The sequence below is a fragment of the Panthera pardus genome, unplaced genomic scaffold (assembly GCF_024362965.1).
Source record: "Panthera pardus isolate Hobbes unplaced genomic scaffold, ASM2436296v1 HiC_scaffold_2, whole genome shotgun sequence".
In the NCBI taxonomy this organism is placed as follows: domain Eukaryota; kingdom Metazoa; phylum Chordata; class Mammalia; order Carnivora; family Felidae; genus Panthera; species Panthera pardus.
Genome location: NW_026526765.1, coordinates 134,213,600 through 134,240,706, shown reverse-complemented (window position 1 = coordinate 134,240,706; position 27,107 = coordinate 134,213,600). Strand labels below are relative to the sequence as shown.

Genomic DNA, 27,107 nt, shown 5'->3' with positions numbered 1-27,107 from the left:
AGGAAGACACAGAATTCAAAGCAGGTTCCAGGCTCTGAGCTGTCAGCACGGAGCCTGACATGGGGCTCAAACCCATGAACCGTGAGATCATGACCTGAGCTGAAGTCGGACGCTTAACCAACAGAGCCACCCAGGTGCCCTGAAACTTTAGTTTTATTAATGGCATATTAATGATATAGTATGCTGATAATGATATATATAATTAATTTATAGTGTATCATTATTAACGCTGGTTGAGGCCTAAACAGGGTTTGGAACTGTATAGAGAAATGTTACAGAAATACAAGGTGAAACTCCTACAATAGCAGACAAAATAATGAATCAATGAGACATGAAAGTCACCTAGAGAGAGGATTTTATCTCTACTAGTTTGTAAGTCCTGGTAGAGGCTTTCACCGTCACTGTCCTGCATTCCTAGTGGGAATATAAAATGGTGAAACTACTTGAGAGGAGGTTTGGCAGTTTCTTATTATGTTAAACATATATTTAACACATGGCCCAGCCTTGGGTATTTACCCAAGAGAAATGGAAACATACGTCCATAAAAAGACTTGGGCCCTTTCATTCCTAACAGCCCCCAACAGAAAGCAAGAGGTGAATGGATTAGTAAATTTTGGTATATTCATATAAGGAATACTACTCAGTAATAACATGGAATGAACTACTAATACCATGCAGCAACATACATGTATGTCATAGCTGTGTTGAAAGAAGCTGGACCCAAGGACATACATAGTATGAGCCTGTTTGTCTGAAATTCTAGAGGCAAAATTAATCAATAGTGCCAGAAATCACATCACTGGTTGCTTGGGGCAAGGTGGGTACATGGTCGGGCGACTGACCGCAAAGGGGCACATGATTCGAGGGAGGTGGAAATGTTCTGTGTATCGATGGAATGGTAGTTACATGGGTGTGCGTACACATTTGTCAAAGGCATTCAGATCACATGCTCAAAATATTTTTTTGCATATGAATTATACCTCAGTAAAGTCGATTAAAAACAGAAAGGCCTACTGGCTTACAAAGGAGTATGCATTAAAAAACCAAAAATCTCTCCCTCTCTGTCACTCTCCCCTGAAATGCTTTCTGTGTCTAATGCTCATTTCAGGAAGTTTATATCCTGTTATTTTTCCTTAGTTGCAAGACTGATTCTTGTTTGTGAAAGCCAAGTGGAAAAAAAATTAGAAACCTTTAAAATAAAGCTATTAAGGATTTCTAAACTACCTTACCTGGATAATCAGATTTCCTCAATTGTTGAGGTTTTACTACTTGGAGCATTCTTAAAATGCTATTTTCTAAAACGAGTATTTACCTCCACATGCCTTAAATAACATTTACTGAACACAGTTTAATCCTCTCTGAATGCCTCCAGGTCATCGCTATGAATATCAAAAGTTGTAACATAGCGATGATGTCGGATTGTTATGGCACATATGACTCTTTGCTTCTGGGCTAAGTGGACTCAGAATACTTAGGCTTTTTCAGCTGTTATATGTGCGTTTTATTCTTGACTGTGTCTTGTTGGGCTGTCAGCAAATTTTATATATATATATATATATATATATACACACACATTTTTTTTTCCTCCTGTTTGTCTCCCTGTAGAAACTGCTTTTCTCTCAGCCTTCTAAGAGAATCGGACTAACAGAACCATATAGAGACCAGTGGTCCCCAACCACTGATTTTCCAATCAGCAGTTGACTGGTTTCAAGTAAAGTACCTGGAAACTTGTCAAAACCATAGCAACCCTGGCCCCATCCTCGGTGATTCTCATTCAGTGTATATCACACATTATTTTTGATTATGGAAATATGCTTGGCCCCACCGGCCAAATCCACCTTGCTGACTGTTTTTTAAAAACTCAAACAGGATTTACATACCATAAAATACACCCTTTTAGGTCTACCATTGAGTGGTTTTAGTATTTCACAAAGTTGTGTGGCCATCAGACTTCCCCCAGCCCCTGACAACCACGAATCCACTAGTCACATTTCTGTGTCTATGGCTTTGCCTATTCTGGACATTTAACGTAAATGGAATCACACAATATGTGGCTTTTTGTATCTGGCTTCTTTCACTTAATGTTTTCAAGGTTCATCCATGTCACAGCATGGTGGCAGTATTTCAGTATTTCACACTCCTTTCTAACGGTAAATAATACCTCATTGTATAAATATACCACATTTTGTTTATCCACTCATTAGTTGATGGACATTTGAGTTGTTTGCACTTTTTGGCTTTAAGGAACAAGGCTGCTGCGAGCATTCATGTACAAGCTTTCATGTCTTCCATTCTATTGGGTATATACCTAGGAGTGGAATTGCTGGGTCCTACGGTAACTGTTTTTAAGTTTCTGAGGGACTGCCAGGCTGTTTTCCCAAGTGGCTGTGCCATTTTATATTCCTACCAGCAACGTGTGAGGGTTCCAATTTCTCCAAATCCTTGTTGACTCTTGGTATCTTCTATCTTTTTGATTCTAGCTATCTTACTGTGATGTGCCGTCTCATTGTGTTTTTGACTCCTATTTCCCTAATGATCAATGATGTTGAGCATTTTATTGTGTGCGTATCAGCCATGTGTACATCTTCTTTGGAGAAATGTCTGTTCAAATATTTGATGACTTTTTTTTTTTTTTAATTTTTTTTTCAACATTTTTTATTTATTTTTGGGACAGAGAGAGACAGAGCATGAACGGGGGAGGGGCAGAGAGAGAGGGAGACACAGAATCGGAAACAGGCTCCAGGCTCCGAGCCATCAGCCCAGAGCCTGACGCGGGGCTCGAACTCACGGACCGCGAGATCGTGACCTGGCTGAAGTCGGACGCCCAACCGACTGTGCCACCCAGGCACCCCTGTATTTGATGACTTTTAAAATCAGGTTATTTGGGTTTTTTATCGTTGAGTTGTAAGTTTTTTTAAAAATACGTTCTAAATACTAGACCCTCTTCAGATATATGATTTCCAAGTATTTCCTACTCTTCACTCGCTCTCTTGATAGTGTCCTTTGAAGCACAAAAGTTTTAATTTTTAATTATCTATTTTTTGCTTGATTGCCTGTACTATAGGTGTCATAGCTAAGAAACTGTTGCCTAACCCAAGATCACAAAGATTTACACCTAAGTTTTCTTCTAAGTGTTTTATAGTTTTAGCTCTTACATTTAGGTTAAAAAAAAAAAAAAAAAAAGCTTCTCATGTGATACTGAGGCACAACTAGTTTTTAAGACTGAGAAGATTTTGGCAGCCTCCAAGAATTTCTTTAAAAGGAACACGCTCTGGGGCACCTGGGTGGCTCAGTCAGTTGAGTATCCGACTTGATTTTGGCTCAGGTGATAATCTTGCCGTTCATGGGTTCAAGCCCCCATCAGGCTTGAACTGGTGGTGTGGATCCTGCTTGGGATTCTCTCTCTCTGCCTTGTGCACTCTCTCTCTCTCTCTCTCAAAATAAATAAACTTAAAAAAAAAGGAACAATCTTTGGTGTGCAGTTTTCATAATATACATGGTGAATGATAAAAGGTCTTTTTGGTCTACTTTCTGGGTTACAGATGGCTAAGATGTTCAGAGAGCTGATTCAGGAAGCCTGTGTATTACTGTTTAGGTGTATGGTCACCTCTTAGTACCAAACAAACTAAAACAAGTTTAGGAGGAGCTCCTTACACGTTCCAAGTTTAACCTACAGACTGTCATCTTAAGTCAGTTTCAACGTATGGTGCCCCATAGTTCTGATCCAGGTATTGGGAAATGTTGTGGAGAAAAGAAAGCAAAAGTCAGCAGCTGGGACCTAGCTAGCTTTCAAAGAACGATGGCACGATTGCCACATTTCTTCCATCTGCAGAAAGAAAGATAAGCAGGTACAACCACAAACCATCAGTTGCCAGTTGACAGTTTGTCCCAGAGACCCTGAGGCCAGTGGCTCTCAAACTCCAGTGAACGTCGCGATCACCAGAAGAGCTTGTAAAAACCCAGATTCCTGCGCCCCACTCCCAGAAATGCTGGGACCCTGATTTTGCCTTTTTGATATGCTAGCAGATTAGGTTAATGATGATGGCCCTAGGATCCCACTTTGAGGATAAATGGGTGGTCCATCCTGCCCTGTTGCTTCCAGAACATTGATCAAACAAGCATTAAGCCAGAAGACTCATCTGGGGGCTCCTCCTTGGTCGTGAACATGCTAAAAGTATGTACCAAGAAAGTTAGGAAGCCATAAATTATTTTAAAATCTTCATCATTGACAGTCTGATTTCAGGTTCCAAGGGTACGGTTATTTTTCCAAATGCCATTTGGTCACTTGGAAGAATTTCCGGATTTCGATAAAAATAGCAGGGATCATCTAAATTGCATTGTTTTTCTTACATTTTTTCTTGATATTTGCTCTTACTCCATGCATGTAGACATTGACAGTGGTTAGGAATGCTATTCAGGAACATCTCCTGTGTTTGTGATAATGGATTTGACCTGTGGCCAAATGGTACTCGTGAGAGATGTGGTTGTGACTTTGACAGATTGAGCCAAAGTTATATTCTGATGAACTGCAAAGGAATTTTATCAGTCCCAGGATGTCCGCCAGCTGAATTTGACAAAGGAGTGACTTTCCAAAATGTCCTGAGCAATTCACGTTTATTCCGTCACCTCTATTTCCAGCGTTGTCAAAGGTCAGCTAAAAACTTCATTTTCCTAGTTTCTGCCATTTTCAGGACCACAAGTTTAAACCTGAGAACCAAATGTTAAACTGTGTTCCTGCCTCTTACAAATCAGCAAGAACAGAGCTCAGCAAGCAGAGGGGAGTTTACAATTTTGCTGATGCCATAGAGACAGAATGAGACCTCAGCTTGTTTGGCTATTCAGTAGAGAAGATAAGTAGAAAATGTCTCTGTGGGTAAATCGCAGAGATTCAGGAACAGAGAGAAATCTGTCAGGCCAGCCGCAAGAATACCTTTTGCATTTAGGTCCTTAAAACAGTACTGGAAGTCAGCTAATTATTTTTTGAGACAAGTGCTTTGAGAAGAGCCAAAAGTGCTGTGCCAACCCAGTCAGTCTGCAGCATCCCTGCAGCTGGCTCGGCGGGGCTCTGCTCGGCTCTGCTCTACTGTCGTTTGCAAACTCCCAAGCCCTCTGTCTCCCAGACCACCCACAGGAGGGATCTGGTATCCAGCCCTTACCATGCTCCAAGGAGCAAGTACACGTTTTCTTTTAAACAGACTGCAAACCAACCCAAAGAAAAGTTATCTTAGTATCCCTATGTCCACAGGAGGAAATGTGTACGTAGCATTTTAATCCCAGTGAGTGATATTAGTCACTAGGCTTCTCGGGAGTTCGACTCTGTTATCCCTCCCCCACTTTTCTAAATTATAATGTCAATAACTGCATTTGCACAGAAATCGCCCTAGCTGGGCAGCTACTTCATTAAATTATCACATGATTCCTATTTTATAGGTACAAAATACTTGATCTCAGTGAACTGGCGACTTTAGAAACTTAGGAGGCAAATTAGAGCAATTACCAATAAATTATACGTGTGGTAACTAACAATTTGTCTATCACCTAGAAATATGAGGAAAAAATGCCAGACTTCTTGTTCCTGCACAGCTCTTTTCATTTTTCCCTTTCCAATACCAAAAGCTTGCATTATCCACACCGGTTCCACCAAGACTGCTGTTGCTTTCCAGAATCCAACGTTCATAACACAAAGTTAGGAACACTACGGCGGGATCTGCAGTCTGTTTGGGGTGGAGGGTGTGACTGCTTCAAATTAAAAACAAAAAAAAAAGGGGGGGGGAACCCCAACCCTAAACCAAGATGTGAGTTTCACATCAGCTTTCCCTAAGTAAGTTCACAGAGGAAATAATGGCCAGGAGGCAGGGGCAAAAATTCTCCTCGCTCATGATCACCATTCACCATCACTACTATGTGGTGTTTCTGGGAGAGGCAGTTTGATGGCATTAGAGGAAGTTCTGTGTTATAAATCATCTGTAGTTCTGGGGGAGGAGGTGCGATTAGGTCAATTAACAAGATGATATCTTTCTCTTCTTTCGTGCTTGTATCATCCAACCCTCGGGTGTGCTGTTCCACATGAAAGGCGTTGATGTCATTCATTAATTGTAGGTCAGGTTCCCCTATCAGCATCTTCCTCCCACCTGGTACAGCCTTACCATCATCCACTCACATCCCCAGCCGGTTTCATCTTCTTTTTTTCTTTTTAAGTTTATTTCTTTTGAGAGAGAGAGAGAGAGAGAGAGAGTGGGGAAAGAGCAGAGACAGAGGGAGAGAGAGAATCCCCAGCAGTCTCCGAACTGTCAGCATGGAGCCCAACATGTAGCCTGATCTCACGAACCGTGAGATCATGACCTGAGCCCAAACCAAGAGTTGGAATCTCAACCGACTGAGCCACCCAGGCGTCCCTGGTTTCATTTTCTGTGGCTGCTGTAAAAATCCTAAGTGTGGCAAGAGAGGCATTTACAACTGTTTGCTTGAATTTATCCTCACTGGCCTCTTGTACGAATGAGGAGAGAAAAAAAAAGTATCCTGATCTTGGGGAAAAGAGGTCCAATGTCTAGGACCTAGATGTTGGGACAAGATGTTAAAAATAAATAAATAAATAACGCTGGAAAAAGACCTGTAAATTTAAAAAGTTTTAGCTACCAATCCGAAATACCCTCCAGCAATGGAGAAAATGTGTTTTCTGCATGATTTATACACTGCATTTCCCCCTTATACCCAGCAAAAATTAGATACTTATTTCTCTACATTTCATGATGTCAGTTTTAAAATATATTCTTTTTACACTGAGTATAAGTATTTGTTTATAATCCATAGTTACACATTTTACTTTAAAATTTCATTATCCACCCCCCCCCCCATACTCTTTCTTTAGTTATTTGTGCCACCTGCCTGGGTATAGGTAGATGTCACCATGTCATCATGTCTCCCTGGAGAGTCACATGGGCAAAGAGCTCCCTTGAGATGTTCCGGAGAATAAAGAGTAATCACACTCATTGTTTTCTACTAGTACAATGAGCAGAGTTTAACAAGAGCAACCTCCTGGGAATTGCAAACACCTTTCTAAATAACCAGGGATGATGTGCTTTCACAACCTGACCTGCATAGTTCTGCAGGCTCCCAGGGGAGCGGGTAGGGATGTGGGGTGGGGTGGGGGGCGGGTGGTGACTGCCCTGTGCCCACAGACTTGTGTGTTGGGTCACACTAACTGGGTGAGTAAACACATCCTGCAGCAGCCTGTCATTTGTGGGGGCCTGAGCAGGTGCAGCCCTGTGGAATCCCACTCCTCTGGGGCTTGTGCCAGGCGAAGCAAGTGTGAGGCAGCACCACTTTCACCTGCAGGGGATGTGTGTGCAAAGCTGGCGGCCCGTGGGTCCTGCCCATCCTGATTCCAGTGGAGACTCAGCTTCTCACCCCCCTCAGACACTCAGCTAGACAATCCCAGGAGCTCGGAAGGCAGCACAGGGAGTTGGGGGGGAACCGTCCTTAACTCTCACACCCCGTTTGCCTAAAATGCATCGTGATGACCCCACTCAGTTCAGCAGTGCTAGAAATAAAAATGTTCGAGTGTGGGGCACCTGGGTGGCCCAGTCAGTTAAGCATCCGACTTTGGCTCAGGTCACGATCTCACAGGTAGAAGGCTGGTGAGCTCCAGTCCCGCGTCTGGCTCTGTGCTGACCGCCCCCCAGCCTTCTTCGGATTCTCTCTCTCTGCCCCTCCCCCACTTGCACTCTCTCTCCCCAAAACAACACTGAAAGCAATGTTTGTGAATTATTGCTTCTGCAACTATAAAGTAGTAAATTCTGTCTATTGGAATATACGTCACACAGTTTTGTAGTTCCTCACTATATAGAACTGCCTAAGGCGATGGCCAGCAACATTATCTAAAAACCTTCATTATAATCTAGGGGCAGAAGAATGCCTCATACTACAAAGCAAACTATTTTTTAAGGTGGGGGAGATGGTCCAGGCCCTTGGCTCCCACCTTCCTCTGTCAAGGCTACGCCTAGCTGAGGGGAAAAAAGTCTGAAGTCACCACCCAAGGAGGTATAAGCCTCACCAGTCTTTTTGGCTAAAAGAGCATCTTGATTTTCTCCACATTTTGGCTTTGTTGTTCTTTGGATAATCAGAGGAGGAGGGTAACATAAGCAACCTTTTCATAATACTCTTGCTCTTGTATTTTGTTCAAAACTCACCACGGAAATGATTAAGAGCCTGAACTGGGGGTTTTCGCGTCAAAATCAAAGGTGGCATATTTCAATATTTAGCATATTGATCAAAGGTGGCAACTTTCTAGCTATGTTCATGTGATGAGCTCATTTAAAAATAGATTAGGGGGCGCCTGGGTGGCTCAGTCGGTTAAGCGGCCGACTTCAGCTCGGGTCACGATCTCGCGGTCCGTGAGTTCGAGCCCCGCGTCGGGCTCTGTGCTGACAGCTCAGAGCCTGGAGCCTGTTTCAGATTCTGTGTCTCCCTCTCTCTGACCCTCCCCCGTTCATGCTCTGTCTCTCTCTGTCTCAAAAATAAATAAACGTTAAAAAAAAAAAATTTAAAAATAAAAAAAATAAAATAAAAATAGATTAGGAGGAGTCCTGACCACAATTTCAGATCACCATATGACACATGGAAATGGTAGCTATTTGGACAGTAAGAAAACAGGTGTTTTTTTTTTTTTCTGTAACCTACACTCATTTTTATATATTCTGTCACAGTCTGGGCACGACTTTATCCCAATAAGTTCATTTTTATCAATGATTTAAAAGCCTTAACAAAGGGGAGCCTGGGTGGCTCAGTCCATGAAACATCTGGCTCTTGATTTTGGCTCAGGTGATGATCTCATGGTTCATGAGACTGAGCCCCGAGTCAGGCTTTGTGCTGACAGTAAGGAGCCTGCTTGGGATTCTCTCTCTCTCCTCTCTCTGCTCCTCCCCCACACATGCGCGCTCTCTCTCTCTCTCTCTCTCTCTCAAAATAAGTAAATAAACTTGAAAAAAACTTAGTGACAAGTTAAGTTGCACGTGATACCTGAAGTCATCTGGCTAACACAGTCCTACTGAAATCTTTCAACGTAAAATACAGCAGTCTCATAGTGAAACCTGACTACCACACTTTCGTGTTTTCCCACATGTAAGTTCAAGTTATGTTTTCACCGGTATAATATTCTGGTGAAGTTATACGAGAATCTACAGCTTGGGATCCTATTTCCTCATCAGCCAGACATCCTGGGATGCTCTCATTGCTAGCCTGGAGGTACACAGAACATGGGGATGGGGAAGGCATTCTCCCAGGTCTAGGCAAAGCAGAGTTGTGTTCACAGACCAGTGTGAAGGGCTGGAGGCTTTTAGACAGTGGGTCAGGATCCGCGTGGGTGAAGTTAAAACCCAGAACAGCTGTAGTGGCTAAAACTCATGGTTCAAAAGGCAACCGTCACGTGGACGCACTTGAATCAAGGGAATGTAAGGATCATTAAATAAGATCAGTCTTCTCTAAATGGAAAATGTACCTCATTTTCTCTCCATGCCATGTCATGTCCCCAACAGGCATGTCTCTATGTGTCTTTTGGTTCCTTTTACTCCCTGGGGAGTGGCCTGCTGTTCTTACGTCTCTTTCTCTCTCTGGTGAATCCCCAGAGTGATGCTCAAAAAAAAAAAAAAAAAAAAAAAAAAAAATCCTTCAATCAGGGGCCCACGGTCTTTTCTGTTTCTTTCCCTTCAAATAACTTTCTCGTACTTTCTTCTCCTTTGTCATCCAGGGAATGACAAAGGAAAATACTACCCCTCTATATTCATGGGGCTGAGACACACGTTCTGAACTCTTTTTTTCTTTCTGCTCACGATACATTGCCGATAGGTCCTTTCCTGGTTACGTCTGGGTGTCCACACCTCAGTGCGGGGTAGCTTGTGGGTAAAATTACCCAGAGCTCAGTGGGGCTTGGGGACAAAACCTTATGTGACTCAATCCATTTGGTTTTGTATTTTGCCAGCCTCTTCCCTTGGAGACCCACTCCCTTCTCGCTAGTTCGCCCTGCTTTCAAGTCCATGCCCAAGTTCCGTTGTCCCTTAGCTCCTCCACTGCTTGTGGTCCAGCTCGACTCCCTTTGCTTTGGGTCAGAGCTTGTAGAGACATCTGACCCATGTCTGACCCAACATTCAGCCTGCTGGTGGTGATTGCTGCTGGCCGTTTACACAGGTGTCCCCTGGCTCCTCACTCCCTCGGGGCATCCCTGTCCCCCAGCCCTGGGCAGCATGGGGAACACACCCATCCACCCCTTTGCCTGCTCACCCAGCAGGTGCTTGGGAGTGTGCCTGTGTGACAGCTTTCCTGACTGCGCTTACCCTCCACTGGTGCAGATTTACTTCTGGTCTCATCCTCTAAGGCAGGTCCCAGAAGCTTTTTTAAGAGAAAGGAAGGTCTGTGTGTTCGAGTGACGATGCCTACCGTAAACACCCTGTTATCTGGCCATATTCGGAGGCAGGGGGTTGGTTTATCAGCCGTGACCAGGCTGGCACCCCACCCAACATAATCAGCACGTGTGCATGTAACAGCGGGGCTCTGCTTTGGGTCTGAGAAAAATGGGCAGATACCAGGGTGCTGTGGGGTTCATACGAGGTCACACTGCTGAGGACAGTCTCAGTGTGCAATGTTTCTTGGATGAGGCCGGCAAGCCATGGCTGTTTTTAGTTGTGGATTCTATAATCGATCACTTTCCCCTCTTTGCATTGGCTGCTGGAAAGCTTAGTGCCAAACCTGAAGGATGCCTGGTTTGCATGAATTTGAATGGATTTTTTTTTAAATGTTTATTTATTTTTTGACAGATAGAGAGAGACAGAGCATGAGCGGGGGAGGGGCAGCAAGAGAGGGAGACATAGACTCCAAAGCAGGCTCCAGGCTCTGAGCTGTCAGCACAGAGCCCGACGCGGGGCTCGAACTCACTAGCTGTGAGATCATGACCTGGGCCAAAGTTGGATGCTCAACCTACTGAGCCACGCAGGTGCCCCAATTTGAATGGATGTTTATGAGTGACTTTGAATGAATTTTTATAATACCCTTACTTACTCACCAGTCCATTTTATGTATTTTTTTAAAACCTTTTTTTTTTTTTTTTTTGAGAAAGAAAGAGAGAGAGAGCACGGAAACCGGGGAGAGGGGCAGAAGGAGAGACAGAATCTGAAGTAGGCTCCACACTCAGTGCAGAGCCCAATGTGGGGGGCTCCATCCCACAGCCATGGGATCATGACCTGAGATGAAATCAAGAGTTGGATGCTCAACTGACTGAGCCATCCAGCGCCCCCATTTTATGTCTTTATCTTTGTTTTCTATTTTCCCTTCCCATCTGCCTATAAGTTCTATTTCTCTGCCACCCACCTTAAACCTTTACTGAATCAAGGTGGGACCATGAGTACACAAACATAAAAAACGAGGTAATCTTAGGAAAACAAAAATAGTCTCTTCTACACAATGGGTTGGGAGACAAATCCCTGGATAACAGTACCCACTAAACGTTGTAACGTACACATTCATGACACAGAAATACCGATTCCGGTAATTTATCCTACCCATACACAAGTGTGCGATATTTGTCGCACTGTTTGTAACGGGAAAAAGGAAAATAAAGTAAATTTCTGGGCATGGCTCAATGCATCATCCTGCATATATACAACGGCACACTGTGCGGCTGTCCAAAAATGAGAGATGAGTTTACGTGTTCTAACATCAAGGGTGCCGTCAAGGTAATAAGTGAAGAATGTCAGTTGTTGGTAGGGTGGGGGTGGGGAGGAGAGGAAGATGTGTTTGTGACTTAACTTCCTCCTACCGCCCCCACAAATAGCAGGAATACTAAGGAGGGCTTGTTGCTTGTTGGATGGTGTAAACAAAATTGTCATCCTCGGCGCGGAAGCTTTCTCATAATTCACCCGGTATTAAATAACAGGAATGAGGAAGCAAAATTGCAGAAGCTTAGAAGTTCCGTTCTCTGAATTAGCACAGGCTACAGAGTGGGTGAAGATAGAGGAAAGACCAGAGTCTGGCCTTTGAAGGAGAAAAGCTTCAGCAGGTGGGGGTTGTCTAGTGGGCATTTTGATGAGAAATGCAGTGAATTTTCACTCTGTCTCCCACACTCTAAGTAAAACCTACCTCCCCACCTCCCAGTACTTGTGCAGTTGGATTTGTTTTGGAGGGAACGTGATAAAGTGCTGCATCCAACCTAAAGGTCAGAGAGGCTCAAGGGCAGAGGTGGCCCAGAGTGACCACTGGCCCCATCTGGGTCACCAACAGATAATCAGGTCCCATGTGCAATTAGTTCTGTGCATACTGGGAACTACAGGTTGAAGACTAGGAAAAGACTGGAATATGGACAAAAGCCAAAATGCCTAATCAACCCTATGCAAAAGCAGTGGTCCGGCTTAATAAATACTGAGATGAGTCTCCATACCCAAGATGACTTAGAGCTATTTAGATAAAAAGGGTTAAAGCATCGTAGGAGAGAAGATAATTCCAGAACATAGCATGTATCACAGTAGCTGCTGGGGTGCGTGGATGGCTCAGTCGGTTAAGCGTCTGACTTAGGTTCAGGTCATGATCTCGCGGTTTGTGAGTTCGATCTCCGCCTCATGCTCTGTGCTGACAGCTCGGAGACAGGAGCCCGCTTCGGATTCTTTGTCTCCCCCTCTCTCTACCCCTCCCCTGCTTGCACTCTCTCTCTCAAAAATAAATAAACATTAAAAAATTTTTTTTAAAAAGGAGCTGCAGTTATACACGTGAGACACAGACAAAATGCTAGGTCTGACTGCATGAGTTGTAATAGGAATATTTTCTCCATCTGAAAAAAAAAAAAGTGATGTCGTGTCCAGTAAAAACTGCTCTTACTGCCCATCTCACCTCTGCCCCTTGCTCTCACACAGAACCGCGCTGCCTGGCTATTCCTTCGTGAGACTCTTGCGTCTTCTGGAACCACCACTTCCGCATCCTGTGGGACCACTCCTCGTGAGGACCTACCCAATGGGGCAGGCCCCCTGAACATGCTTTAGGAACTGCCACACCCCTGGAATGTTATGCAAGTTAGTGTGTGTGTATACTTTTCTGGGGGGAAATGTACTGATTCAAATATGGCCCCCTAAATACCAAGGACCTCTTATGTTAGAAGCCTGATAATGGAACTCCTAAAAAAAACCAAAAAAAACAAAAAACTCATATTTCCAAGGCCTAGCACAAATCTTGGCAAACAGTTGGTACTTTAAAACACACACACACACACACACACACACACACAACTCACGATGATTGAGAATACAGAATATGCCAGGTGCAGACAGGTTTATTATTATGACCCTTTATATGTGGGGAAAATGAAGTCCTACTTGCGGATCCTTGTTGTAAGACTTTAAACCCTCGATGTTGGCCCCTCTGTATAGATGCTATTAAATGGCTGAATTACTGAGTAAGATGACAAGGGGCAGCTACTAATACCTCCACAGTGCAGGTAAGGAAACTGAGGTAGCAGCACAGAGAAAGGGGAGTTGTGTCACACAGCCGTGTTACCTGTCTTCCAGCTAAGTGTGCTGTTCCTTATGGTCTCTGGGCTTGACACAGTGGTTATTTCTTTTGGACATGAGAGTGAAGTCCTGTACCCTACACTGAACTCATTTCACCCATCTCTGAATTGAGGACTCTGGCATGCGTGGGAGAATCTTGTTCATCAGTAGGTGACACTTCACACTGGCAGGGACCGCGTCACTACGGACGTCTGCTCCGGAGCACAGAGCTACCCCTTGGCCTCACCACACTGTATGCCTTGAGAATGTGGGCCTGGGATCACCAGAACTTCAGAATTTTAAGAGAAACCAGAAACGTAGATTTTTATGCGGAATGTCCTGAGTTTTACAGGTTGACAACTCACACGTTTCTTGAAAACACAGTAAAGGCCAAACAAAATACATCATCTGACGCTGGGTGGGCCCGTGGGCCACTAGTTGGCAAACGAAACTTTCATTCGGCGAAGGTCCAGAGTGATCTTCTGGCCCAGCCAGGCAGATAAAGTACGTGGAGGAGAGGAGAAATTACTATTTTCAGTTTGGCAGCCTGTTAGCATCTTTACTGAAAGGTCTGGCGAGGGGGGTGGTTGAAAGAGAGTCTGAAGTTGTTTTGAGACTATCTGTGGATTTGAAATAAGCTCTCCGTGGCCCCGAACTGAAAATCCAGGGCGGGTAGGACCAGTTGTGCGTGACTCTCTCCCTGAAGCTACCAGTCAAGCTTTTCTGCTGCACAAAGAACTGTTCCAGTGCGCAGCGACACATGACTTCAGCATTCTTCAAGCGGTTGTTCGAGCGCAGTGCCCTGCTGAATGTGCAGAAAAATCCCCGACTCGCCGCGTGTCTTCTTGCACTGCGTGTGCTTCTGCGGGGCGGCAAATCAGCCTCCAGCCGTGAACAAATGACTTCTTCCAGGATTGCTCTGGATAGTTCGCTGTCCACTGAGAAAGAAAAGCTTCTCAGAAGAATGGAACTTCTCCTAACAGGAGGCCCCTACTTTGCCTCTTACTCTGTCAAGCAAGGCTGTGCAGAAGACCGAATAAATGCGGACCCGTTTGGGGATCCGCGACTCTGGCACATGAGCATCTGGGGCCCTGAGCCCACTTCCCCGACAGTACAGCCTCAGGAGCTTCTGATGGCGAAAGCCAGGCAGAGGCATAATTTAGAAGAGGAGATGGTTCAGAATTGGTTTCCGCTCCAGCTGTAGGAATTGTATGTGGAGAAAACTTCCTGGAGACCCCTTTGCTTTAAATACGTTAGTAAAATGGATACGGAATATTAATGTCCTTCGCAAGGCGTTGGGAAGTAACACTAAACGCCGTTCCCTTGCAACTGAAGGTGCCGTATACGTGTTTAGTTTGGAGAGGGATCCGTGCTTGCGTATGCACAGTTTTCCTCCCGCCATACCAACAAACTGGGGATTTTTCCAGCCCCCTTTCTTTAAACAACCACCAGAGAAAACATCACATCTGATACGTAAGCCAACGGTAACAGAGTGCTAAAGTGTGGACAGCATCAAATATTATGTTTGGAGTGAGGCTTCCTTCTGCACAGGCTGCCAGGCAGGCTCATTTTACTTTTATAAGAACACTTTACTTGACTACTATGGTATTTAGAATCCCTGGCCTGGAGTCCTCCCAGAGTCTGCCGTGAAATAGCTAAGGCTGTTTCCAAACACTCCTTTCTACTTTTGTTAACACTTTCCTCTCCTTTGAAGTCAGCTCGAAGGACTGCTTCAGGTTACCTCGCGTGTTTCGATACCCAGTTCCGACATGTCAGGAGGACAACCCAGCGATAATGAAACCTGGAGCCACTGTCCAAACATCTGTGCTGTTCAGGCTTAAAAATTGTGGACCAAGATCAAATGCATACTTTTTTCATTAAAAAAATTTTTTTTAATTTTATTTTTGAGAGAGAGAGAGAGAGACAGAGACAGCGAGAGAAAGCATGTGAGTGAGCTGGGGAGGGGCCGAGCAAGGTGGGGGGGGGACAGAGAATCCGAAGAGGGCTCGATGCTGACAGCGGAGAGCCTGATGTGAGGCTTGAACTCATGAACTGTGAGATCATGAGCTGAGCTGAAGTCAGATGCTTAACCAACTGAGCCATCCAGGTGCCCCTCAAATGCACATTTTAATGCAAATCCGAAAGAAAGAACCTGTGTTCAGTTTTTCCTTTTCTAGCCCAGTTTTTAAATACCCAAATATAGAAGAACCTGTATGTTAGAGGCCAGGTGAGAATGGTTCCCACAGGGAACAAACAAGGCACAAAGCATCATGAGCTTTTTCTCTACTGCATATAAATTCGGTTCTTGAGATAGAGAATCTAATTATTCCTTAAACTGCCCTCCCATGTCCTAACTTACAGGATTTTGTTTCTTGTGCTGACAGTTAAGGTAACCTATGAAGGGGGAGCTGAATAAAGGGTGTGTTGACTCTGCATAATGAGTCAAGGTGCCCACATCAAATTAAAGGCTGGATATAACTTGTAATTTTATTTTGGATTTTATTTTTGGTTGAGTAAATAATGACAGTTTGAGCGACATACATGTATACATACAGTAAAACCTGGGATTGTGAAAAACTTGTTCTGTGAGTGTTCTGCAAGATGAGCAAATGTTTCTGATAAATTTTAACTTGATAAACGAGCGATGTCTTGCAATAAAATAGCACGTGATGCCAAATATCACGTGATCACAACTGAGCCGATGGTTCTTCTCTCTCTCTCTCTCTCTCTCTCTCTCTCCCTGCGGGATTGTGGGTGATCTTCTCCCATACTCAGATGCTCGGTTGCAGGCTATGGTGTTTGGCAGAAATCGGTGATTTTTCACAATTTTGGAAGGTGCCTACAACTGGCACTGGTGTATTTTTTGTTACTTCAAAGCACCTCTGGACAGTCCTTTGCCTTTCCCTATAAGAGTAAGTTTAGGAATGCTTTGCTTCATTCTAGGTCACGGGATAGGTTCCTTGTTAAAGGTGCACCAAAAGAAAAAGATTCCATTGAGCCAACAGATAGAAGTGATTCCGTTAGTGATAGTGAAAGTTGTCCTACACGATAACCCTCCTCTCTCCTGTCTCCCTCACACCAGCCACAAAGAGTTTCAAAGGTTAAGTGCAGGCTAATTTATTTTTCCTTTTATTTTGTATTTTCTTTATTATTTCTTTATGCATTTCTTTATTATTTTGTATTATAGTATTTGTATTTATTATTTTGTATTATTTTGTATTTTGTATAATCATTTTTACGTGAGTGTTTTTGGGTTGTGGAATGAATTATCTGAGTTTCCGTTATTTCTTATGGGGAAATTCGCTTTGATAGACAGGTGCTTTGGATTGCAAGCATGTTTCTGGAACGAATTACGCTCGCAAACCAAGGTTTTACTGTATACCGTTATTTTTTAATGGAGATATAATTCGTCTGCCACATGATTCACCCATTGGAAATGGGTTTTAGTATATTCCCAGAGTTGTGTAACCACCCCCGGAATCAATTTTAGAAACTTGTTGTCACTCCCAAAAGAGACTGCATACCATTAGCAGCCACCCCCCACTCCTCTCTTCCCACAGCCCCTGGAAACCGCGAATCTACTTTCTGTCACTGTGGATTTGCGTACTGTGGACATTTTATACCAGTGGTGTCACATAGTATGTGGTCCTTCCAGTCCGTTTTTGTCACTTAGCACGTTTTCAAGAGGGAGATATGTATACACACAGACACAAGAGCACCGTCTGACGGCTCCAGAAGGACCTGGGCGGTTTTTGCCGTTCACCTTCTCCCCTTCTTTGGGGCGTTCACATCCCATCTGCACGCGTTTGGGAAAGTGAGCGAGTCCTGCTGGGTCTCACGACAAATCTCCACTTGCCAGTGGCCGTCTCTGCGCCAAGTTCTTGTAATACCTCACACTCAACGTGTGCAACACGCTCTCAGGATCTTCCCTCTACACTTTTCCTCCTCGTCCCAGGATAATGGAGAGACAGGCTGTCCTCTTAGTGCTCGAGGGGACGCTGAGTGGTCAGCAGCTCTTCCCTGGGTGGCCGGGACCGCACCAAGAGGTTCTGACTTCCTCGTCTGCAAGTCCCCCAGATGATTCTAATGTCTAGTTCTGGGATCTAACAGACTGCCGCAATGGCACGTGTCATAGACCAAGCAGGGGTTCTTACATCCGGAGACCTGGCTTCCAACCTCCGTCTACCGAAGGTCAGCTGCGGTACCTAGGGCACCTCAACGGTCTACCCTCGATTTCACCATCTGTAACGTGGGCTAACTAAATACGCCTTCATCGAAATGTTCTGAGTGTTAATTAAATCAGAGATGAAGTACAAAGCAGAGGGCCTGGCACAGAGAAGTTCCTCAGAGAGTAGGGGGCGGAGAGGGTATACATGCCTTGTTCTGAATTGTCTTTGTCACATCGCTAATATGGCTGGGTGACAACCAAGAACCAGTGTGTTTGAGTCCTTTTGTGAAAGGAGAAACGACCTCGCTGGCTGAGGGGAGTCCAGACCTTACAGGAGCACAGCCAGACGTCAACATTTTGTGCTGTTTTAGTTTCTTTATTGTTACAATTTTTAAAGTTTGGGTTTTTTTTATTCTGAGGGAGGGGAGGGGCAGAGGTAGAGGAGAGAGAGAATCCCAAGCAGACTCCACACTGTCAGCACAGAGCCTGATGTGGGGCTCTGTCTCACAACTGTGAGATCACATGACCTGAGCCGAAATCAAGAGTTGTTTTGTTTTTATTCATTATTAATTAATTCATATGTTTATTTATTTTAGAGAGTGAGAGGGGAAGGAGCAGGGAGAGAAAGTGGGAGAGACAGGATCCGAAGCGGGCTCTGTGCTGACAGCAGACAGCCTGATGTGGGGCTTGAACTCATGAACCGTGAGATGGTGACCTGAGCCAAAATCAAGAGTCTTAACTGACTGAGCCACCCAGGCATCCCTGTTTTAGTTTCTTTAAATGGAGGAAGGGGTGGGGGCACCTGGGTGGCTCAGTCAGTTAAGTGTCTGACTTTGGCTCAGGTCATGATCTCATGGTTCGTGGGTTCAGGACTCACGTTGGGCTCTGTGCTGACAGCTCACAGCCTGGAGCCTGCTTTGGATTCTGTGTCTCCTTCTCTCTCTGCCCCTCCCCTGCTCGGGTTCTGTGTCTCTGTCTCAAAAATAAATAAAAACATTTAAAAATTAAAAAAAAAAAAGATAATTACATGGAGGAAGGACTTGTGGTCAGAAGTTGGGAGAGCTCAATGTGCTATGTGACAGGAGGACGCTTCCACTGTGTCCACATGGGTTTAGGCTGTTCTTGACACTCTGTTCACACAGCCTGCTAAACACCGATCGTAACGTTTCCCCCTCCCTAAAACTCTTTGGACAGATTAGACGGAGACATGTGGTAGCAGTGGGCTCTAGGATACTTTGCAGAGTCTCATCGACAATTCTTAACCGTGAGAAAGGCTTCCGGGGGGGTTAGCCGTGCACGCCTTCATTATCTCTCCTCTGCAGGAGGAGCAATGGATCGGGAAACATGCAGAAGAATCATATAGCTGGACTGCACGCATAATGCCCAGCAGTTGCTCCACACCCCTAGAGGGACTTTGGCTTCCCCAGAGAGCTGCTCGTTTTTCGGTAACAAAGGGACAGATGATCCCTTCTGAAAAGTTGGCCTCAGGATGGGAGGGAAGGGGCAGGTGAGAGATCTGGCAGGGCTGTGGTGTGCCCATCCCTATCGGAGGACAGGAACTAGCCCTCTGCCCAAGACCCGGCTCTCGAGTCTGTGAGGCCACAGGCCGGTCACTTCCTCGGCTCAGGATCGTGTATCAGAAACAGCAACGCGGCAGCTCAGAACTCTGACTTAGGGCAGGGATCTAAATATGGCAGGGCTCGAATTCTCTGTTTTGGGTATCAGCAAAGACTATCGGAAGTGTCAGCAGGCTGAGAATGCAGACCTCGTGGGGAGCTAACTTTGGACTTGGAACGGCAGTTCACTCAGGGCCCCAAATCCACCCTCTCTGCCAACGTGATTTATGATGCCAGCTCAGCCCACTGAAGCTCAAATGGTCAAGGAGTCATGTCCCTCAGCTTACGTTCCAGTTGTGCCCCCTGCACCTCCAGACACCTCACGGGCAGCAAATCAGAAGGAGCACAGGATGCAGGGGTTCGCTTAGAAGAGGCCTAACGTAAAGCCAAGGCCCAAACCAGAAGAAAGCACTGAAAATCTGTGTGACTTTACCTTTTTCCTTTCTTTTTATCTGTGTCCACCTTCCTTGAGGGTTTGCATATTTAATTGGTGTTGGCTATTTTTTTTTTTTTGCCAATTCTTTTTTTTATTTAAAAAAAAAATTTTTTTAACATTTATTTATTTTTGAGACAGAGAGAGACAGAGCATGAACGGGGAAGGGTCAGAGAGAGAGGGAGACACAGAATCTGACACAGGCTCCAGGCTCTGAGCTGTCAGCACAGAGCCCGACGTGGGGCTCGAACCCGCGGACAGTGAGATAGTGACCTGAGCCGAAGTCGGACGGTTAACCGACTGAGCCACCCAGGCGCCCCTTTTTTGCCAATTCTAACAGCAAAAAGTTGATCAGAAAATCTGAAACCTGGGGGTGCCTGGGTGACTCAGCTGGTTAAGCGTCTGAGTCTTGATTTTGCTCCAGGTCATGATCTTACAGTCTGAGTTCGAAGCTCCTGTCACCTGCTTGGGATCCTCTCTCTCTCTTTCTCTCTCTCTTAATAAATAAACTTAAAAGACAGACAGACAGAGAGAGAGAGAGAGAGAGAGAGAATGCGAAACCTGCTATCGTGTGACAGGGAGATAGACAGAGGTTATTTAGATGAGGCTGAAGCAGGGTAAGACCTGCTTGCATCCAGGTGCCTTTGGATGGAACTATACCATGTTCGTGTGGGCCCTGCAATTTTAGGGGGCTGGAAGGGAAGAAACTGCCAGGGTTTCTCATGGCATGGGGATGCTATCCGTCTTTTGAGGGATGCGATTCCCTAAGAAGGGAGTGTGTCACCCTCTAGGGAGGGCAGTGGCTCTGCGATGGGCCAGGTACACGGATGGGGGGGGGGGGCAGGCAGGAGGTTGAGGAAAAATGGTGAACCTCCATATTCAGAAAAGAGGCTCCAGAACAAACAAAAACCGGAGCGACGTTGCTTGGGAAAGAAACAGGACAGGAACACCTTCCATGCCAGGACAGGGGGATGTGGGAAGGAATGAGACAAGCCCAGCAGAGGTGAGGCCCAGCCCAGGGGCAGCACACTGGAGAGCAAGTTCCGGAGGTAAAGCCCAGTGGGTCGGGGAGGCTGACCAGGGAAGCAGACGGGACACAGGCTGTGGCTCCAGGGCCTGCTGGCTCATTGCCAGAGCCCTGCCCAGGCCTCAAGTGAAAACAGAATGATCTGGCAGGAGCGCAGGGCCACTGAGAGCCAGTCATGGTTATTAAACCTTTTTGGGTCACGGGTCCCTTTTAGGATCTGAGGAAAACTACAGAGCCACTCCCCTCGAAAGCGCACTTCAGCTTCACGTTATTCCCCCTTCACTTCCGGGGCTTCAGGGGTCCCTGCAGGCCAGGTCACACACTCGAGGTTATGACGTCCGGGCCCAAAGGATGCTCCCATGCACTGAGAGAAGAGGAGTGATAACAGGAAATACTTGAAGGATTGTTTAATCCTTTAAACCTCTGGCAAATTGAGTGGAATCAGATGAGACCTGCCCTGAAACTGGTCTGAATAATACATAAAATGCAGTAAAGATGAGCGAGGCATTTAAGCTTTCGATGTGTGTGCAAGTCCGGTGGAATGACAGGGCCTGGGGGAGGGGGGCGGGGGAGAGGTCCCAGAAAAAATGAGGAAGAAAGAAAAACGGGGAAACCAAAGGTAGAGAGTGCGTGGCAAGGAAACTGTCCCCCTGTGTGCTGCTGGCCGGTGGCAGGAGAAGCTTGAGAACCATTGGGAACAGCTCTGGGTAATGGGGCTTTGCTCTCGGGAACCACACGTGGGTTCTGTCACTTGCGTTTCATACTAAATCAAGACACGTGGTATTTCTTTAAAAAATATCACTATAGGTTTGTAACAGGGAGTCTGTACTTGTAATGATGACTTTTTTTTTTTTTTTAACAAGGCGGTTACTGAAGTGCATCTTGAAAGGTATGGGAGAGAAAGGGTTGCAAGTCTGTTTGCTATTAGTAAATTATGTGATGGGTTTGATTTGATTTTTTAAAAATGTTATTTACTTTGAGACAGAGAGAGCGTGTGCACATGCAGGAGAGCAGGGGATGGGCAGAGAGACAGAGGGAGAGAGAATCCCAAGCAGGCTTCGTGCTGTCATCAGCAAGGGGCCCAATGTGGGGCTTGATCTCATAAACCGTGAGATCATGGCCTGAGTGAGCCAAAATCAGGAGTCGGATGCTTAACCAACCGGGACACCCAGGGGCCCCTGATTTCTGAAAAGATGCATCTTGGGAGGTGTGGGAGAGAAGGAGTTGCACCTCCATTTGCTATCAGTAAATGATGTGTTAGGTTTAATTTGATGGTTTTATATTGACTAGAAGCATGTCTTTTTTGTACAGATGAATTTTCAGCAGTTGTAGGAAGGCTCAAATTCTGAAAACACAAAGGGGTTCTTGATTCTGTTTTTTAATGGCAATGTAGTTGACATACAATTAGCTTCAGGTGTACAACATAGTGATTCAACACTACATACATTAGGAAATGGTCACCACCATAAATCCACTACAGTCTGTCATTATACAAAGTTGTCACAGTATTATTAACTATATTCCCTATGCTGTTCAGTGTATCCTTGTGTCTTATTTATCAGTGGTCTTTGATTCTTTTTTTTTAAATTTTTTAATGTTTATTTATTTTTGAGAGAAAGAGACAGAGTGTGAGTGGGCAAGAGGTAGAGAGTGGGAGACACAGAACCCAAAGCAGGCTTCAGGCTCTGAGCTGTCTGCACAGAGCATGATGTGGGGCTCAAACTCACTAACCGCGAGATCATAACCTGAGCTGAAGTCGGACACTTAAGTGACAGAGCCCCCTGGGTGATCTAGTGGTCTTTGATTCTCAAACACACCTTTGCTGGGAGACAGCCTAAAGCTGAGAGCAATTTTCATGGAGGACTATTTGGTCCATGGGTACAGAACACATATGGAAACAACAAGGTAGATTGTTCAAGGAAACTTAACTTCTTACAAAGAAAGGGATAGTTTAGCGTATTAGCAGACCATGACATGAATCTGAGTTCATTGCAAGCATATCTAACAGTAGCAGGATTTATAGAAATATGTTCATTGTCTAATGTTCCATAAGGATATGTGATACATCCAAAATAAGAAGCATAAAATTAAGAATCAGAAGACTTGGACTCAGGCAGATTCAGCAACTGTCAGGTACGTGGCCTCAGCAAATTATTTACCATTTCAGACACAGTCCAAGTATCCCTCCTATAAAATGAGACTTAAAAGTGCCTGCTCCCACCCTACCTGACAAGTACTATCAAATTTGAGGAATGAATGAACTATCATAAATTGAAGCATTTGAATCATACCATTATTATACAAAGCTAAAGAATGTTTTTAAAAACTTAAGCACGTTTAAAAAAATTTTTTTGAGCACCTACTTGGGACAAAGCACCGTTCTAGGTGCTGTGAATTACAGAGGCGAGTAAGCCCTTCAAAGAGCTTTGTTTGTGATTTTGAAAATTAAAATAATAAAGTTACGGGTCAGACTGAAGGCCGAGGATTCATATCGTGAAGATTTTTCAAATATTCAAAGTTGGAAGGACCTATATCCAAACAAACAGGAAAATAAGCAATTTCCTTTGGAGAGGTCCTTTTAAATAAAGTAAATATTTGAAAAATTCCAAATAAGTACAATGCAGTAGACACCCCTAAGAATCAATATTGGAAAACTGTCTTGAGCAATATGTAAGGCAAATAAATACATGGGAGTTGAATCATGTGATGTTTTTGTTGCTGTTGTTTTTAATCTCAAAAGGACTGCTGACCTCTGCCGACACGCCTGTATTTAGGAGAGGCACTTGCAGGAGCAATCAGGTTTTCTTTACAAGTAAACTTTGGTTTCTACAAGTAGAAGACAGTAGAATGAATAGAAGCCCTTATCTCCTTAGACTGTAATAAAATGTTAACACAAAGGGGAGGGATGTAACGCGGATACAGCTGGGAGAGGAGCATCAGGGGAAGAAGAAAGATTGCAACAAATTTCTGGAGGTCAAGGAGAGGCTGGCAAAGGGAACAGAGCCGACGATGGTTAATTTTATGTGTGAACAGGGCTGTGGCGCCCAGGTGTTTGGGCAAACGCTAGTCTCTATGCTGCCGTGAAGGTATTCTGTAGATGGGATTACTATTTCTTATCGTTTGACTTTAAGTAAAGGAGATTACCCTCCCTAATTCGAGGGGTGGTGTGTGTGCCTGGGCGTGTTAAACCAATCAGTTAAAAGCTTTAATAGCAAAATCTGAGGTCACCCAGGGAAGGAATTCTGCCTCAAGACTGTAACATAGAAGTCCTGCCTGAGTCTCCAGCCTGCTGGCCGGCCCCGGGGATTTAGGACTCCGAGACTTGCAACATCAAGTCTTACCTGAATTTCGAGCCTGTCGGCCTGATCTACGGATTTTGGACTTTCCAGCTCCCACAGTCGTGCATGAGAGTCAGTGTCTCAAAATAAATCTATCTCTATCTCTGTCTCTCTCACTGTATCTGCATTTGTATCTGTAGCTAATTTTATATCTGTCATTTACATCTCTATCTCTTTGGTTCCTTCCTCTGGAGAAGAACCCTGGCTGATAGACAGTGAGAGGTAAGAGCCTAGAACATGTAGGAGAAAACTTTGGGAGAGTGGAAGGGTGGGAGGACGTCAGAGCTGCCTGGCAGTGTCCCAGGAAAACCCCTGCCTCACCGGGCACCTGCAGCTGAGAACGGGACTCCAAAGGGGGTGAAAAGGAGAGCGGTTCACTGGGCCAGCGGAGACTCCTCGTGTTTCTCTCCCCCCCCAACCCCCGCCCGCCTTAGGTCCGTGCCCGATGCTAGAAACCCCAAATTTTACTTTTACAAGTCAAACTGTACTATATGTAAGACATTAACATTAGGGGAAGCTGGGTGAGGGACATATACAGAAATTCTATTTTTTGGTAACCTTTCTGTAAATCTAAAATGAGTTCAAAATAAACCGTTAAAAAAAAAAAAACTGGCAAGAACTAGAAGGGCTAGAATATGTGCCAACATACTGTGCAGTAAAACCTTCTCCTCGGGCATTTTAAGCACCATTCCCTCCTCCCACCCCTGCCGCCAAACTCCTAACTAAAAGTCTAGCGCCTTCTTTTTCGTTTTTAAAATTTTTTATCTTAAAATTTTTTTTAACATTTGAGAGAGAGACAGAAAAAACGAGAGCATGAGTGGGGGAGGGGCAGAGAGAAGGAGACACAGAATCCAAAGCAGGCTCCAGGCTCTGAGCTGTCAGCACAGAGCCCGACGCGGGGCCTGAACTCACGAACCGTGAGATCATAACCTGAGCTGAAGTCGGACGCTTAACCAACTGAGCCACCCACATGCGCCCAAATCTAGCCCCTTCTCAGTGTTGTTTCCATTTTGGGCGGGGAGCGGGGGAGTACCATGGCTTTTCAATATAATCATTTCTCCGTGCTACTTTATTTCTTTAACTGATACTTGTATCATTTTCACAAAAACTTAAAAGGAGAAAACAGAAAAGTTGGTTTACTTAGACATGAAGGAGATTGTACACACTTCACTGATGAAGAAAAAAGCCTATAATACTAGGACTAGAGGGGAACAATTTCAAATGCAGACGTAGAGGCTCAAGTAGCAAGACCATTTGGAAGTTTCTGAATTGACTTCTTTGTCAGAAAGCAAAGGAATTTTTAATGGCAATTTAGCAACCCCTTCCCCTCCCCCAGATGCTATGGATCTTGCCAGGATACAAATGCCAGATCCCTGTAAATTTAAGTGTAGAAATGCAGCAAACATTTCAATGGGTTGGGACACGGACCCAACTCGACCCCTTCCCTTGGCTCATCTTGACCCCTTCCCTCGGCTGAGGGGTGAGATCTGTGCAGTATTCAGAGCTACTATGGTCCAGCAAACAATGCGTTGTGATATACATAAAGGAAAGAAGCCTTTTACTGCTAGCACCGATATGAATACGTGAATCACGATCCGTACAGCACATCACTGATACTTGTGAACAGCTTCCTCTTCCATCATGCTCTGATCCTTAGTGTCTCCTGCAATAATATCAACTTACCCTAGGAATAAGAATGAAATTTAGCAGCATGATGGCGTCTTCTATTACAGCATTTTCTGGTCCCTAGTTTCATGATCGCTGTATTCTTTCCCTTGGCAAATGTACTCCATGGCCTGCTAAAACATCTAGCATTGTGAACTTGCCATATGCCTAGCAAGCAAGAGCGCCCCCACAACTCTCCCTGCACTTGGTGCCTCTCGGAATCCACAGATGGGGACTGCCAACTGGGCCTTCTTCAGGCCATGTGCAATATACCAAGGTGAACAAGTCATCTGGCTGCAAATGCTGGCAGCTCTGGGGGAAACAATTTACTGGACACTAGGAGGGAAAGCCATCCCGTGGGTTTAGTTAATGCCCAACAGTCACAAAAGGGCTGGATGCCCCAGGGAATATGGTACAATCAAAACCTGTGACTGTCTCCCCGCCCCCACCCCCACCCAGCCCATCTTTTCCTCTGCTCTCACATTCTGGTAACTTGGCTCTAAAAAGTGCACCCGCAGGCCCATCTGTAGCTGGAAACAAAACAAACCTCTTCCTCTCCATACCACAGGTATCCTATTTATTGATCTTCACCATTCTGTCCAAACTGGTGTCCATAAGAAGAACGTCAAATCAGCCCGATGGAACACAAGACCTGTCTGACAATGCTGTAGAGCCTTTCCCAGTACCTCTGAGGAGGACACATGCTCGGGGAAGTAAGAACAGGTGCTTGCAACTCTGTGGCCGATAGGTGGGTATTGAATGGACGTTTCCATTTGCTTCCATGAAGCAAAATCAGACAGAAAATGATCATTTTCCATTTACTACCCCCCCACCCCCACCCCGCCCCTCTTTCTGTTTTGTTAGAGTGGAGTTGAGGGTAAAGTACAAAAGCCCCACGGAGTCGAGTGCCCTTGGCTGAATGTTCTCCTTGGTCAGGATCACTCCATGAATTCCTACTCAAACACAGCAAGTAACCAGTTCCTGGAGGGTTACTGGCTGGATTTGCGGGTCACAGTGCCTGTATGGTTACCACAGAACTCTGAAGGTTACCAAAGGGCATCAGACATTCCACAAGTCACTGATTTTTTTTTTCCTTCCTGTTTGGGATACCTCTGCCGATTCTAAAGCCAGCTACCGTGACCCATAATAGGCCACAGGAGGACCCGGCCTCCAACGCAAATAGCCTTTGAACTGATTTTCCTGTTGAGCATAAAGGTGCTGACCATAGCCAAGGCCAGAAAGCACTCAGACATATTTCCCCTGCTTTCGGGCTGAGGCTCTGAGGCCAGGTGTGGAGGCCAACTCCATAATCCCTGATTTCAACCAAACATAAACTA

The 27,107-nt window shown here is 45.0% G+C and overlaps 1 protein-coding gene and 1 long non-coding RNA gene across 4 annotated transcripts in view; one reads left to right on the top strand and one right to left on the bottom strand.

Annotated features, from left to right (window-relative positions):
* MARCHF3 (membrane associated ring-CH-type finger 3) overlaps positions 1-27,107 on the bottom strand; it is a 148,417-nt gene that overhangs the window by 90,848 nt on the left and 30,462 nt on the right. The gene's annotated exons all lie outside the window — the stretch shown is intronic.
* Positions 9,135-26,756, top strand: LOC128772507 (uncharacterized). Of its 2 annotated transcripts, XR_002073273.2 has the most exons (4): positions 9,135-9,243; positions 12,894-13,049; positions 26,339-26,518; positions 26,635-26,756. It is a non-coding gene; the product is annotated as an uncharacterized LOC128772507 (long non-coding RNA). The 2 variants fall into 2 exon arrangements; XR_008423909.1 differs by lacking the exons at positions 26,339-26,518; positions 26,635-26,756 and having other exon boundaries at positions 12,894-13,429.